Here is a 14,427-nt window from a genome sequence, read left to right on the forward strand (position 1 = left end):
GCTCTTTTTGTCGTCCCCCCCCACCCACCCTCTCTCTCTTTTTCTCCCGTGCAGTCAGCGGTATAGTCCCAATCTGCCCGCCCTGTTTGAAAAATTATGCCAAAAAAAAAAGCACTGCAAAGATTTGCTAGAGTGGCAGTTTGCACTGGCTGTGTCCAAACCCGATCCCCATCCCGAGGGGTTGGTTACAAAAATAGGGACAAAGTTGCGAAGATGTTGCTAAAGGCCACTGGGGCAACGAACGTGGCTTGAGTTGACTTTGGAAAGCCTCCCCCCCCCCGTGTGAAAGCCACAGCGATGTATGGAAAACACAAAGTAGTCCTGGTGTCAATCCAAATAAAATGGATGTCCCAGCAGTGAGCAGAGCTTCTGTCTGTCCTCAGTATGTAAACACAGCATCTCCCACCCTTGCTAGCTTTAGGAGCGGCCTGGGGAACAGGCATGGTTTTCATTTTGCTTCTGTCTAAACAATAGTTTGAAAGGTGCCATCCCAGATTTAGTCTGTTGGGAACATGTAGTATGTGTCCCTCTGCAAAGTACAAGAACCGCAGGGGGGAGGGGGAAGCAGTGGTTACAGTTTGGGAGATAATGTGTGATTTGTCCTACCAGGTTGGTGTCTTCAAGGTTTTAGGTTTTTTCAGACTACAGTGCGGGTATATCTCCGCAATTAAGCAAAAAAAAGGGGAAATATAGTGGTCTTATGGGTGGACTTGGTACGATACAGGTCAGTGTAAGAGGTTGAAAAGAGTGAAATACAGTAGTTGATATGCCCCACTGCTGACAAACACTCATCTCCCACAGTAGCAATGGGTCTCATTAATCAAGAAACAGGCATGCCTCAAGTTTAGAAAACTCATTGAAAGAGATCTGGGGGGCCAGGCAAGATTAAGCCAGGAAACTGATGAAATCACAATTTTTACTTGTAATAGGTTTAGCTACCAAGCCTTGTTTTGATATGATGATAGGCGTTTCATAGAGAGATGACACTGATAAAGAAGCCACAGTTTTTACTTGTAATAGGTTTAGCTACCAAGCCTTGTTTTGATACGATGATAGGCGTTTCATAGAGAGATTACACTGCTTCCTCTTGAATCAGGCCAGGTTGTGGCATTAAAAGACCCCTAGCTGATGTAAGCTGGCACCAGTCCACTGACTGCATTGGAGGTTCACCAGTTTACACCAGATGAGGATCTGACCATGTGCTGAGTAATTTGTGTTGATACTGCCCAGTGCCATGACCTGAGGCATATATATAACGTGTTAAAAGCACTTTCACAATCATAATAGTACCTCCCCAGTGTAAATTAATGCAAGGACAAGACATAATAAGTCACTCTTGTGAAAACAAACTCGTCCCGTTCCCCTCAGGCGCTGTATAGTTTGTAAATGCTGACTGAGATGCTGTGTCAAGCTGCTGGGCTCAGAGACATTATTTCAGGAGGTGAAAGCCCTCTCTCATTACTCTGTTATGTGTCATATGATGATTAACACTTAAACTCAAAGGATTCAGAACAAGCCTCTTAATCTCAGAAAAACTATGCCAAATGCTCATTTTCCCTTACTGGCTGTGTGGAAACAGATAAGAATGTGTTAACTATTTGCAGCAACCCATCCCTGACTCATAAGGCAAACTCACGAATAGTATGGGCACGTGTGTTTTGGTGGCTGTGCGGGGTTGGCAAAGGTGATTTTTTTTCTTAAGCAAAGTGCTCCCAGTGAGAGTTTTGCTTCAATGGAGTAGGATCAGGCCCCCTGCTTCTCTTCATACTCTCTTAGACGCAACTTTGTGATGCTGGGAAGTAGCAGCACTAACTTTTCTGACAGCTGTAATTGACAGGAAAAAGAACCAATGGGGTAGGCTTTTAGGTTGATTTTTCCAAGCAACAATTCCCTTCTCCCCACATAAGGGAAAAAAATGTGCATAGAAATGTATAAAATCCATGTGCCAAACATAGCATAGGGACTGGAGAAAACACTTGGGGTTTATTACAGCTTTTTTTTTTTTGCCTCAAAATGATGTATCACAACACACTATGCTGGCAACAAAAGAAAAAGGATATGGCTCTAAACAGTATCCAGGGGGCACTGTGGTCTAGTGGATCAAATGTACGGCTAGAAATCCCAGACCTGGGTTCCAATCCTGTTTCCAGTGCAGACTTGTTGTGTATCCTTGGGGAATTCAACTTTCTGTGCTTCAGTTATCCCATCTGAATAACCATACTTACTCACCTTTTGTAGGTTTCAAAGACAGCTACAGATGGAGATGGGTGCTGTGCAACAAACAACTAAGCACATCATAACAAATGACTAAGCACATTTCATAAAGTTTAGAAACAGCTGAGAAGGAAAGGATGGGCATTGTAGGTTACTTTTGGTTGTTGGGATACATCAGTTGCTCTAGTCGAGTCGTCCCCTTCCCCTTCAAAGTACAGACATCTCATTATATGTATTTATAGAATAAAAAATAACTATTTCCTTGAAGTATTGTGTGTGCACTGAAGAAAGTGATTTAAGACATCTGGTAGTAACATATCTAGAAATCTGTTGATTTGCTTTGCTAGAGAAACTCTGCTTTTGCATTTAAAGAAAAGTATAGCATTGTCAACAGTTTCTTTCAAAATACCTTGCATGCTGAAACATCTAGCATTTGAAGATAGTTATGTATAAGGTTGACTATTTAATTGACGCATGCAAGAAAAGTCGACTGGCTTCCAACAAATAAATTAATAACAGAAGCATGTGAGTTTAATATTCTAGACACCACAGTCTTTAAAACAATTGTTTCTGCTTAGAGCACATTTTTCTGAAGAGTGTCAGTTTGATTTAATTTTTACGTAGTTTATTGATCATCTGGTCTGTATTACTAGGCACTAATATATTAAGAAGAGAGACATGGTTTTCTCTTTATATTCCCACAGGAATACAGACTAGTGCAGAAAGCTTAATCTTCTTGTATCTGGAAAAAATAAAATATTTGATATGCTGTATATAAAACTGATATAAGTAGAAAGATATAAACTAGCTTGACTTACCTCATTCTTCTAAACAGAAGGTTAAATTCTTGGTGAAATGATTCCTACAGGTCAAATCCTCCAACCCTTTACTCACGTGAGTTCTGTTGACTCTAACAGCACTCCTTGCATGAGCAAGTACTACTTGAATGAGTAAAGTTTTGCAGGCTGGAGTCCTAAACCCTACAGGAATTATCTGACATATGTTACCAAAGCCCCAATTTACAACTGATGTTAGTGGATAATGTATGCAATGTAACTACCCCTTTATGTCGTTTTGATGCCGATTATTTCAGGTGGGAGCAGAAAGGGAATGGTGAGTATTCTAGTGTATCTAAGTAACATTTGGAAGTGAGAGCATAATTTGAACAGCTGACGGAAGGAGTCTGAGTCTCGCTTAATCATGTGCAGATGCAGAGAGCTGGTAAAACGTAGTAAGACAATTATATAACCTGTAACCATGATGCACGTGTGTGGAAGGTCTTTACAAAAATACTCAAATTAGTAATGATTTCAGGATTGTTGGGGGATTATTCTGTGACCCAACTACCATGTGCGAATACACTAACAAAGATCAGAAGTTATTAATTTCAAGGGAAGGAACTTTTCTGCTGACCAGCTGGCAGAAGAAGAGTCATTACCTTCTTAATATAATCTCATCCAGGAACGAGAATTCAGTAAAATTTTGCAGTGTTCATGAGCTCTTGATTCCCATCTAATCTTCATTTTATACCTTTGAGCTCTTTAGAAAAAGGCCTGTTTTAGTTCAGTGTGTCTCGTGTTCATTTGGTTTGTGATGCAAAGAAGGTATTTCAGTGAAAGGAAATGTAATCTATTGGCAAAGATGGGACAAATGTAAGAAGATGAATATTCAGTTGTTTAGTAAAATGAAGAGTAGTGACTCCTGTTCAGAACTATAATGAAAAAAAGTGATCTATTTTATGGTGGTGGGAGGCAGTAGTAAAGACACTGAGCCAGATTCTCAGCTGGTGCAAATTGTTGACTCAATGGACCTGTGCTGATTTATACCAGCTGAGAACCTGGCCCATAACATACAGAGTGACAAGGAGACAAGTCCTTAGGCTCTTCTGATTTGGAGGTAATTCATAAAATTAGTAAAACTTTCCTTCATTTGCAATATTCTATGATGCCATATTTACTTCTACCAGTGTGAATAAATATTGGGGGAGGGGAGAGAATATAAAATATTCTTGAAATTTCCATTAAAAACATGCTTTCTCCACTATTAACTTTCCAGGAGTTAGTTCTGTATAGACTCTCTGGTTAAATACACAATCAACCTCCTTCTGAGAGCAAATTACCAGTGAGAAGGAGATTACCTAGATTTTTTTTTTTTGCCTAGATGTGAAACATTTATTCTGAGACAGCCAGATGGAAATAAGTACAGTAGCCTGTCTCAGGTGCTTCCTTTAACTTTAATCTAAGTGTGAATAGTTATGGGAACCTAACCCACCTTTCCACTCATCGCTAAATAAAATGTTTATCTTGATGTGGGGAGAACGGTAAACACTTAAAAGAAGGAGTCACATCTTTATGACAGAGGGATCACTGGGAATAAACTAATTGAAAAGCTGTCAGGAAAGGGTTCATTTTACTGGCTGTCAATTAATTACAGGTTGAATGGACACCTGGATGAAGATCTTTTGAAATAGACCAGGTCACGTGCCTTGCTTGTTTACACATTTACCTTTCCTTCCTTGTTATCAGAGTTCTAAAACTTTCTAAGCATGGGACTCTGAGTGAAATATATTTGAGTCGATTAAAGCTTATACAGACAACACCTCCATTGGCATTCAGTAACTCAGGGCAGGTCTACACTTACTTCCTGGTCCGGCCATAAGCAATCCATCTTCTGGGATCGATTTATCACGTCTTGTCTAGACGCGATAAATCGATCCCGGATCGATCCCGGAAGTGCTCGCCGTCGACGCCGGTACTCCAGCTCGGCGAGAGGAGTACGCGGCATCGACGGGGGAGCCTGCCTGCCGCGTCTGGACCCGCGGTAAGTTCGAACTAAGGTACTTTGAATTCAGCTACGTTATTAACGTAGCTGAATTTGCGTACCTTAGTTCGAAGTGGGGGGTTAGTGTGGACCAGGCCTCAGACAGAGGTTAGGGGTCTATTACAGGAGTAGGTGAGTGAGGTTCTGTGGCCTGCCATGTGCAGGAAGCCAGACTAGCTGATCATGATGGTCCCTTCTGATCTTAAAGTCTATGAGTAACGTGGATGATTTTAACCTTTATTTTTGGCATTGAGCAATGTCCACAGATTTTATGTCAGAGTTTTATTCATTAACAGAAATAAGCACCTTACTTAGCTGGACTTTAAATTGGGTCATCTGAAAAAAACAAAACCCCTCTCTGTCTCCTTCCTCATCTCTCTGTTTAGAGAATAAGAGGATACTCCTTGAAATAGGACAGCAAGCAAGCCAGTCAAGAGTCCCTAGTCATCCATCCTCTTGGTGGTTTGTTGTGTTTCACCAGAAAACAATATGCCCACAGGTCTGGTTAGAGTTCTGCCAGGAAGGAATTAAATCTCTACGGTGTTCTAGCTACACCGTTAAATAGGAGCAAGCACTGCTTCACATTCAAAGAGCAAAGTGTAGGACAAGCATGCAGCTCACTGGAAAGGTTTATAGCAGGGGAGGGAGAGGCCCCTGCTCTTGGTAGGAGTGTCTAGCTCCACCTGTATATTAAGCTCTGCCCAATCATATAGTCCTTTATCTTTGCCGACAGTCTTTGACACTTCTCCCCCATGCACAGAGCAGCGTTTGGCAGCAGTAATGCATAGCAAAAGGAAAGAGTGTCTGCTACCTGAAGCCCAGACGCAGAAGCCAGCCAGAAATTCTGTGTAGGCAAACTGCCATTAGTTATGGCAGGAAGGATTACAGTGTAACATAGTACCGTGGAGGGCTGTAGACTAGAGCATGTGCACTCAGGATAGGGTGCAAAAGCAACCAACACGCACACAGCCGTCCCTGGAGAGCAAACACAGTATATTCTCCACCTCATGTTAATATCCATGATGACTCTCAGAGTGGAGGCCTCACTGCAGCAGTACCACTGACAGTAGCATGTCAGTACGACTGAGCGGCAGTGTTTTCCTGGAGAGCGGGACGCATAGATTGAGGCAAACTAGTGCAGGAGGATCCATGTCCAGCTATTATACCGACTGAATTGATCCTTCATGAGGGAATGTCCTTCGCCAGGTCAGCTTGTAGATAGCCTGTTACTCCATCTATAGACTTGTGGACAAACTGGACCAACAGTTGCCTGGTGCATTGGTTGCATGCAGGTGGTTGAGTAATGGGCCAGACAGACCTGCCTTTCCACTTTGCCTTCTGCACAGCAAAGGCCCCTTCCCCTATATCCTATAGTTGGGCTGCGTTGTAAGATGCTTAGACCATTGATGAATGCAGGGTGCTCTGCACAAAACAGCTGTTTTGGCTTGGCAGGGGACCTACATCAGGAAAGCTTTAGCCACCTGAACTTTGTCAACCGGCTCTCAGTCAAGCATCATTCCTATGAAAGCAGGGAGAACTCTGCCAGCAAGGATGATAGGGCAGATTTGGATCGTCAGGAACTTTTCTATAGCTCACACAGGTGCAATGACTTTCCAGAAGTCCTAGTGGTGCCACATGACAGACAGATTTAATTTAGCCTATGTGGTTGTTGGAATCCTGGAAGTCAAATGATAGACTTTCTTGAGTTTTGAGGCTTATGTAGATTGCTTTTTACACTGGACAGCTGTAAGCCACTGTTTTCTTTTATACTCAACTCACTACACTTCTCATTCCTCTGTCTGAACGTAGCTTTAGTTTTCTCCTTTACTGTCATCAGTCCAGGGCAATCATTACAGCAGACAATTGCTGCACCTGGGAAATCTGGAAGCAACTGAGTGGCAGCCCACTGAGCATTTAAAAATCTCTTCACTTTCCTCAAAGGACTCCATGTCTCTCTTTTATATATACATAGAGATTTAGTCCTGGCTTGATCCTAAACTGCACTTTAAAAAATAAACCTAAATATTATATTAGCAAAAATTTCAAATGCATATGTGAGCAGAGGATGTAGTCTAGCAATTTGGGAACTAGTAATCTAGTAACTTTCTCTATGGGGAAAAATGTGTGTACAAAATTGTGTCACCTTCCTGCTTCTCAGGAGCAAAAATCCACCTGGGACCTGATCAAGGTCCTGTACAAATCAATGGGAGCAGTATGTGGATCATGATTTAATTTTAAGGACAGGGGCTAGTTAAAGATGAGGGATGTTGCAAAACTAAGACATGTTGGACTAAGCAGCATTAATGATGATGTTTTGAAAGAAGATTCTGAGTGTGCAGTGTCCGTTTTAGCTTTAGAGGGCATCTCTCGATTCACTCCTAAAAAAAAACAGTGGTGACCAAACCGTTTTGTTACTTTATTCAAGAGATAAATCTATCTGAAAACACTAAGCAACAAAGACTTCACAGCTTACTGGCATTATCTTCCCCTCTAAGATGGCTACGAGGTTGCTCATTAGAAGAATTAGTCCATACCACACAATATAAGTCACTTGGAGGGTGAGTGTTTACCTCACTGTTAGAACTGCGGCATCAGGCATAGTTGTGAACTTTTTCTGATACTGAAAATTTTAATATCTGCTGGATCTGTTATGGTGACTCACCTTGATACATTTTCATGGGGCTTTCTCTGCCCACTCTTCATTAGGAGAAAAGTGAAACACAAGCTGAACAGATCTGGCTTTGTGGAGATACCATGAAGCCCAAGACCCTTGCACATAAGCATTACCTAGGAACTGGCAGGGGCATCTTGCGGATGTTGAAACTGTTGTAAGAAAAAGGCTTCCTGAAGTGATATCTTGACATTGGACTACATTCATTTGGCTAGTTACTTTCAACCTTGTTTTTGGAACAGTGGTTCCTTTTGTATTTGGTGGGTTTCTAGTTAGGTCAGAAATTAGCATCCATGTGGCGATGGACTACTGAAAATAAATTAATCAGTGATGGGTTAATGTGTGGGGAAATCTTTGAAATGGTTTCTTTTATAATTCTCGCGGGCTTTAAAAGTATGTACAGTGAGCAGGATATTACTGGCAATTATGTTGTAGAAGTTAGTTATCAATTTACCTCCTGGGCCAGCTGGCTTACAACTGTTGAGCTCTACTCCTATCAATGGAGCTACACTGATCACTCTGGGTCAAAGGAAATGTAACCACTTACTTGTAATAAGAAATATGCTCAGATTCCTATTTACCTGTTGTGGCAGCACATAATATACATATTACATTTATGCCAGAAGAGCTCTTTTAATCGTCTGTGTTTACAGAGGGCACAGACGTTAATGTAAAGCATCAAGAGTAAACTGATTAATTTTGGACTTTTAAAATCTCATTTGATCACACATGACTCTTTTTAGGCAATTGGGATTTGATTTGGGTTGCCTTGATCTATGCCATTGTCTTAGTGTATGCCAGCCTCACTATAAAGCTGATCATTTCATTGGTTTGAATTGTTTATAATGAAAATGACCGAGGCAGGTGTCAGTGTGAAGGTTGCTGAGAAGTATGGCAGAAGCTTGCTGTTGTTGCAGTAAGATGTTATCCAGAACACGACGGGCATGCTGTTCATAATCTTGGTGTCCCATTGTGTGCCTGCAAGATAGGTAGTTAGACATCTACATGCCCTCATCTGTGCCTGAAATGAATTGTGTCTGATTATTTGTGGCTGCAAAAAGGAAAGTTGAGTTAAGGTTCCTTTAAAAATTGGGGACTATGGTGTTGCACATAGCAAGCTCAATCCTCCATACTTACTCACAAGATACACCTGTTGATGCCAGTGGAGTGAAAACCAACAGCCTTCCCACCCTTTGGGTAGACTATCTTTATGTAAGTACAATATAATTCCAGTTACCTGAATTCCCTGTAATCCTACTTATCCAGATCCACAGTGTGTCCCCCAGGTAGCCCTACATTAGTTAATAGCACTTCCATTTATCCGAACATCCGGTTTTCTGAAAGTTTTGGATGTCCCCCAGGCATTTGGATAACCGGGAGTGTACTGTACATCCATAGCTGAGGACTGTGTTTTCAGTGCAGAGTACAGCATGCTGTGCAACTGTCATTAGGGTTAAGTAAATCTTGTGTACATAAATACATAGCTGCATGGTCTAATGTAAGAGAAAGGGGAAAGGCGGGGAACAGGGAATCTCCCATCCCCAAATAAAGTTTTCTCCCTTCACACAGAGGGGTATTAGTGCAATGTTGCCAAATGTCATGATTTTATTTTGTGTCTGATGACTTTTCTTAAAGCTCCACTTCCTGCATTTATGTTACTGTGGGAGAATCTCGGCTTTTGTTTTCTAAACAAAGTAGATTTCTAGCCCTTGTGGTTGTGGGGTGACGCTTGAAAACATGACGCAGGTGAATGCTAAAGACTCAGAAAACAGATGGTAAATTAAGAGAGTCAGTGAGGGGCTCATTGAATACTCTTTGTCTCACCCATTCGGAGGCTGCAGTAAGCCATATCTTTCATCTCTTCCTTGTGCACCTGAAACCTGCCTGCTTGCAGATTTTGGGCCTGATCCTATAAGTGCCCCAGGAATGGAATTGCCATTGAAGTCAGTGGAAATCTCATTTGTGGGGCATCTTCACAGCTTGGACACAGGTAATACAAATAATAATAATAATAATTATTAATAATAATGATGATAGCTTTTTCCGATAAGAGCTCTAACCTATCAGGAAGACTCATTTCTATCACTTTTAAACATGCTTTATATTTCTTTAATTCCATTCTCTTTTTATCTGCTGTCTCTCCTGCACCTTCCAGCATGCTAGAGTGCTTAAGTGTCATTTTTCACATTTCATTGTATGTGATGCCCTAATTACAGCTGTGCGGTTTAATCAATAGAAGGAGCTTCTGAACTCCTGTGATGTTTCCTTCACGATGAATAGGCAGACAGATGCTGAAAAGAAGAATTGAGGCATCTTTAAATAGCTTTTGATGGAAGGCTCAGACTTGCAGTAAGAGTAAGATCGTTCCCAAAGGAGTATATTTTAAAAGTATGGAAATTGCGTTCATCCCAAAGAAATTAGGTGTATCAGAGATTTCCACAACCTCCAACTCTGTTAAATTTTGTCCTTTATTTCACTGACAGCAATGTCTTATTCTTTATTTTGTTGGGTATTTTGGATGTTAGTTCTAACCAAACTAGCGGGAGAGAGGGCAATTATTTGACTCCCCAAGTCAATATTAACTATTAAACAACATTGTTTAGGCATATTTAATGTATTGAACTCCAGGTCCTGTGACGAGTTTGGTTCTCAAGATGGTTATAATATGTATGCCTTTTGTATTTGTATCACTGTGTTAAAATTGATCTAAATAATGTGTGTGAGAGAGAAAGTGGTTAATAAATTAGGAAGGAAACTTCCCCAGTGGTGAAAGAACAAACGCATGTGTTTAGTCTCAGATAAAATTAACAGCTCAAATAACTGAGGATCCAATTCTACAGTCCTCACTCTGGCTAAGCTCTCATTGATTTCAGCCATGCAAAGTGCATCTTGACTGCAGAGTAACATGGGCTGTTACTCAGGTGTTGTCCCTAACCCCCATCCTGCCCATGCACAAAATCTTCTCACCTGGGTTTAGTGGCGTGTTCAGCCTGAGATGGCTGGGCTGTCTGAGGCTGTAAAGCCCAAGTGAGGCTGTCACGCAGGCTGGTAAATCTAAACCACCTGCTTTGCAGTGAAGATGCAGGCTAACTCCTTTGAGTGCTGATAGTCCTCTAATGCCTTCCCACAATTCACTGGGAAAGAATCATAGAGTGGCTCAGTTTCCTGTAGCACAGAGAACCATGGGAGCTGTCCGTAGAAGCCCTAGCAACACACACAAAAGGGAGTGCATCCAGCCCTGAGGGCACAATAACTCGAGTTGGACTTTGCACTGTGGCTGTTCACACCAGTGCTAGGCTAACCTGAGTGCTGATCATCCAAGTTAACTCTGCAGTGAAGACTTGCCCGTATCCGGCAAACACTAATTAATGCCTATGGGTAAACATGAGTAGGTCCACTGAAATTTAATGGAACTGTGCTTACGGTTACATGCATATATAAGTGTTTGCAGGGTCAGGGCAGTAAAGACTGCAGGATCAGGAGTCACTTTTGTTTGATTAGTAACACCAGCCGAAAAGAAGGCCTGTTCTTCCTTTCACTAGATCAAACAGGAAGACTGAGATTCGCTGGTTAGCAGCTGTGGGCGTTCCTCGCTTTCATGCAGTAAATGACAGGTTTTCTGACAGCTTGCTCCTTCCAAGGGTGGTAGTTATTGATGCTTGCCACCACAAAAAGGAAGTGACAGAATGGTATCACACCTATATGTAACTAACCACAAAATGGTTTTATTGTAAACCAGTCAAAGTTACAGCTGTTTTGGAAAGTTTTTACAGCATTGCCCTAGGGTCTGATCATGCCTGCGCTGAAGCTGGGACCGCAGAATGCATATGAATTCCATCTCCACTGTTTTCAGAGTTTAGACATAATTGCATGACTTGCAATGTATTTGCCCAAACATTTAATTATGAAGAGAGAAAAAAAAAGACAGTGAATGTGGTGGAAGCATTTTCTTCTTCCCCAGTCTTTCTGATATTTTCAAAGTAATTACAACTCGGCATTTTGGATGTTATGCCACTTTCCTTAAACCCTCTTGCAGGGGTTAGGTCATGCTGTACGGAAGCAATACAGAAGACGGCTCCAGTTATCTTTCCCACTGATGTTTACAGGAAAGTCTTCACTATAGTCATTGTACAAGTGCAGTGTCCATAGCAACTGTCCAAGAACCCCAAACACTTCTTAGCAGCAGAGATTCAAACGCCATGGCTTTTCATAAAGCCCTTGCAAAAATATATTGCCCTGCTCCTTGTTTTTAAACTGATATTTTCATAAGGGAAACACTAGTTAAAAATATCTCATTATGACATCGTCTTTACTGATCCCCTGTTGAGTTCCTTTTAGTGGATCTCCCTGTGCATTTGTTTTCTAAATGATGTTCTGCAGCTGGTCTAATAATTTGGAGCAGATTCTCAGCTGCTGTAAATCAGTGTCGCTCCGTGGAAGTCAATAGGAATGGGACAGTTGACACCAGCTGAGGGTCGTGCACTTTGTGTTAAACAAGAAGTTGATCCTATGATGACTTAAACCATCAGGGCTTTTTTTCCTCCTTGTGATGCATTATTTATTATTATTCTTGTATCACAGAAGCACATAGAGTCTGCAATTGAAATCAGAGCCCAATTGGGCTAGGTGCTGTCCAGAGGCATAGTAAGAGACAGCCCCTTTCCCAAGGAGTTTACAGTCTAAATAGATAAGACAGACCAAGGATGGGGAAAAAAGGAAGGATTTTTATCCCCAGTTTTCAGGTGGGAAACTGAGGCACAGAGAGATTCGGGGCCACATTTTTTAAAGGTATTTAGATACCTAAAGATACAGAGAGGCACCTAGTGGGGTTTTCAAAAGTGCCTAGGCACCTAACTCACATGGGAACTAGGTGCTTAGTGCTTTTGAAAATCCGACTGAATGCCTAATACTTTGCCCAAAGTCATACAGGAAGTCTTGTGGCAGAAGAGGGAATTAAAGCCAGATTTCCCAAGTCCCAGTTCATTGCCTTAAACTTCATCTCAAAGGAGGAATGCATATAACTCCTGTTAATATTAATAGGAGTTCTGCACATCTATCAGTAAGACATTAGACTGCTAAGACTATGAAAATTAATGTTTGATTAACTGAACCTATTAATGTTTACAAGTTTAAGTGACCACAGTTTCATGTGTACTTCTCAAATAAGGGGAAATGGGTGTCGTGCCATCTGGCTACCTTTTGCATTTGGAACTGGCTCGTCCAAACCCGGAACAGAAGAGTTGTGGTGTACCTTGATAAAAATATACATGAGACATCTGTTAAACAATGACACATAGTACAAATGGTTAATCCTAAAGATAAATGATTTACCAAAGTTTTATCCTACTTGTAATTGTCAGGCTAGCAAAAATCTTCCCGATTTGACTAGTCACAAAAGGCTATGCTTTTATTTTAGGGCCTAATCCTTACTTATATGAGTGTTTGCAGGATCAGTCCCTATATTCCATTCAAATATGTTAAGTAGGATAATAAAGTGGGTTTTTCTTGGTCAAGAAATCTTTGTCGCTTTCATATCCCCACAGAAGGAGTGCAGCTTTAGCACGCAGCTGTCATTCTGGTGCAGTTTCCACAAAGCAGTTAAAAACCAAGGTAACAGCAACATTGTGAGTGAAGGGGCATGAAATGTGGAATAGGTTCAGTGTATTTCTGTGCCATTGTTGGAGTCCTATTCAATCTGAAGCTGAATAGTAGAGTGATTAGCATGTGGGCGAGTTTCTAAAGCATTGGTCTCTACGTTTTTTCTTAAATGACAAGTTTTGTGGCATTTATTTTTCTGACTGAGTTGGCATGAATCTTTGACAAATACAAACCCATGAAAAGTCAGATGGGGTTTTGGAGAAGGCCCATTTTGATAAAATCTGCACATTCAAGGTTACAAAGAAGCTTTCTAAAGACTGGGCTCTAAGCGCTGTTACAGAATGTGTTCTGGACACAAAGTTTTTTTTAATGAGTAGATGGCTACAAATAGGATATGATATTGTCCTCCAGAGGCCCCAGTGGCGTCCCCTGCATGGATATAATTATGCCTTTAGAGACCCTGATAATGCTTCCGTTGAAGTCACTTGCAAAACTGCTGATTCTCTATCATTGGCAGGGCAAAAAATGTGAGGTTGATAGGAGTCAAATGCACTTGAGAGCAAACTGTCTGCTTACAGAGAGGCTGATTAAAACTGTGGGGCCTGAGTCTGATTTCAGACAGGCTTATAAATTCTTTGGTTTCAGTGCAGTTACTCTCATTTGACAGTTATGTGAAATCTTCAGATCAAGACAGGATACCTTACTGGACAATATGCTTTAGTCAAATACAAGCTATTAGCTCAATATAGGGGTATCTGGATGAAATTCTGTTGCCTGTGTGTTATACAGGGGGTCAGACTTGAGGGTGTAAGTCTATGAATGAAATCAGAGTCAAACCACTCATATCAGTGGAACTGCACCAGTCCCTGATAAGGGCCAGTTCTCAGTCAAGTGGTTTGAAAGTGTTCCCATTATAGCCCATTGTTTTAAGGGAGTTATAACATGCCTTTGAAACTCTGCTGGGCTGAAGGGTAGATGACATATAATCAGGGGAATTTTTCCCCTGCAGTGTATATTGTAAAATAGTTTAGTGGGTTGAATTTACAGTAGAGTACAATAAATGAAAAGCAAAAATTAACCTGTTTTGAGTATTTTTGAATATTGACTCTGTTACTGTCATTGAA

General features: G+C 41.2%; 1 protein-coding gene across 1 annotated transcript in view; it reads left to right on the top strand.

Moving 5' to 3' along the window:
- LOC113406548 (phospholipid phosphatase 3) overlaps positions 1-14,427 on the top strand; it is a 67,794-nt gene that overhangs the window by 403 nt on the left and 52,964 nt on the right. The gene's annotated exons all lie outside the window — the stretch shown is intronic.

Source organism: Terrapene carolina, unplaced genomic scaffold (assembly GCF_002925995.2).
Source record: "Terrapene carolina triunguis isolate 2854851 unplaced genomic scaffold, T_m_triunguis-2.0 Scaffold103, whole genome shotgun sequence".
Taxonomy (NCBI): domain Eukaryota; kingdom Metazoa; phylum Chordata; order Testudines; family Emydidae; genus Terrapene; species Terrapene triunguis.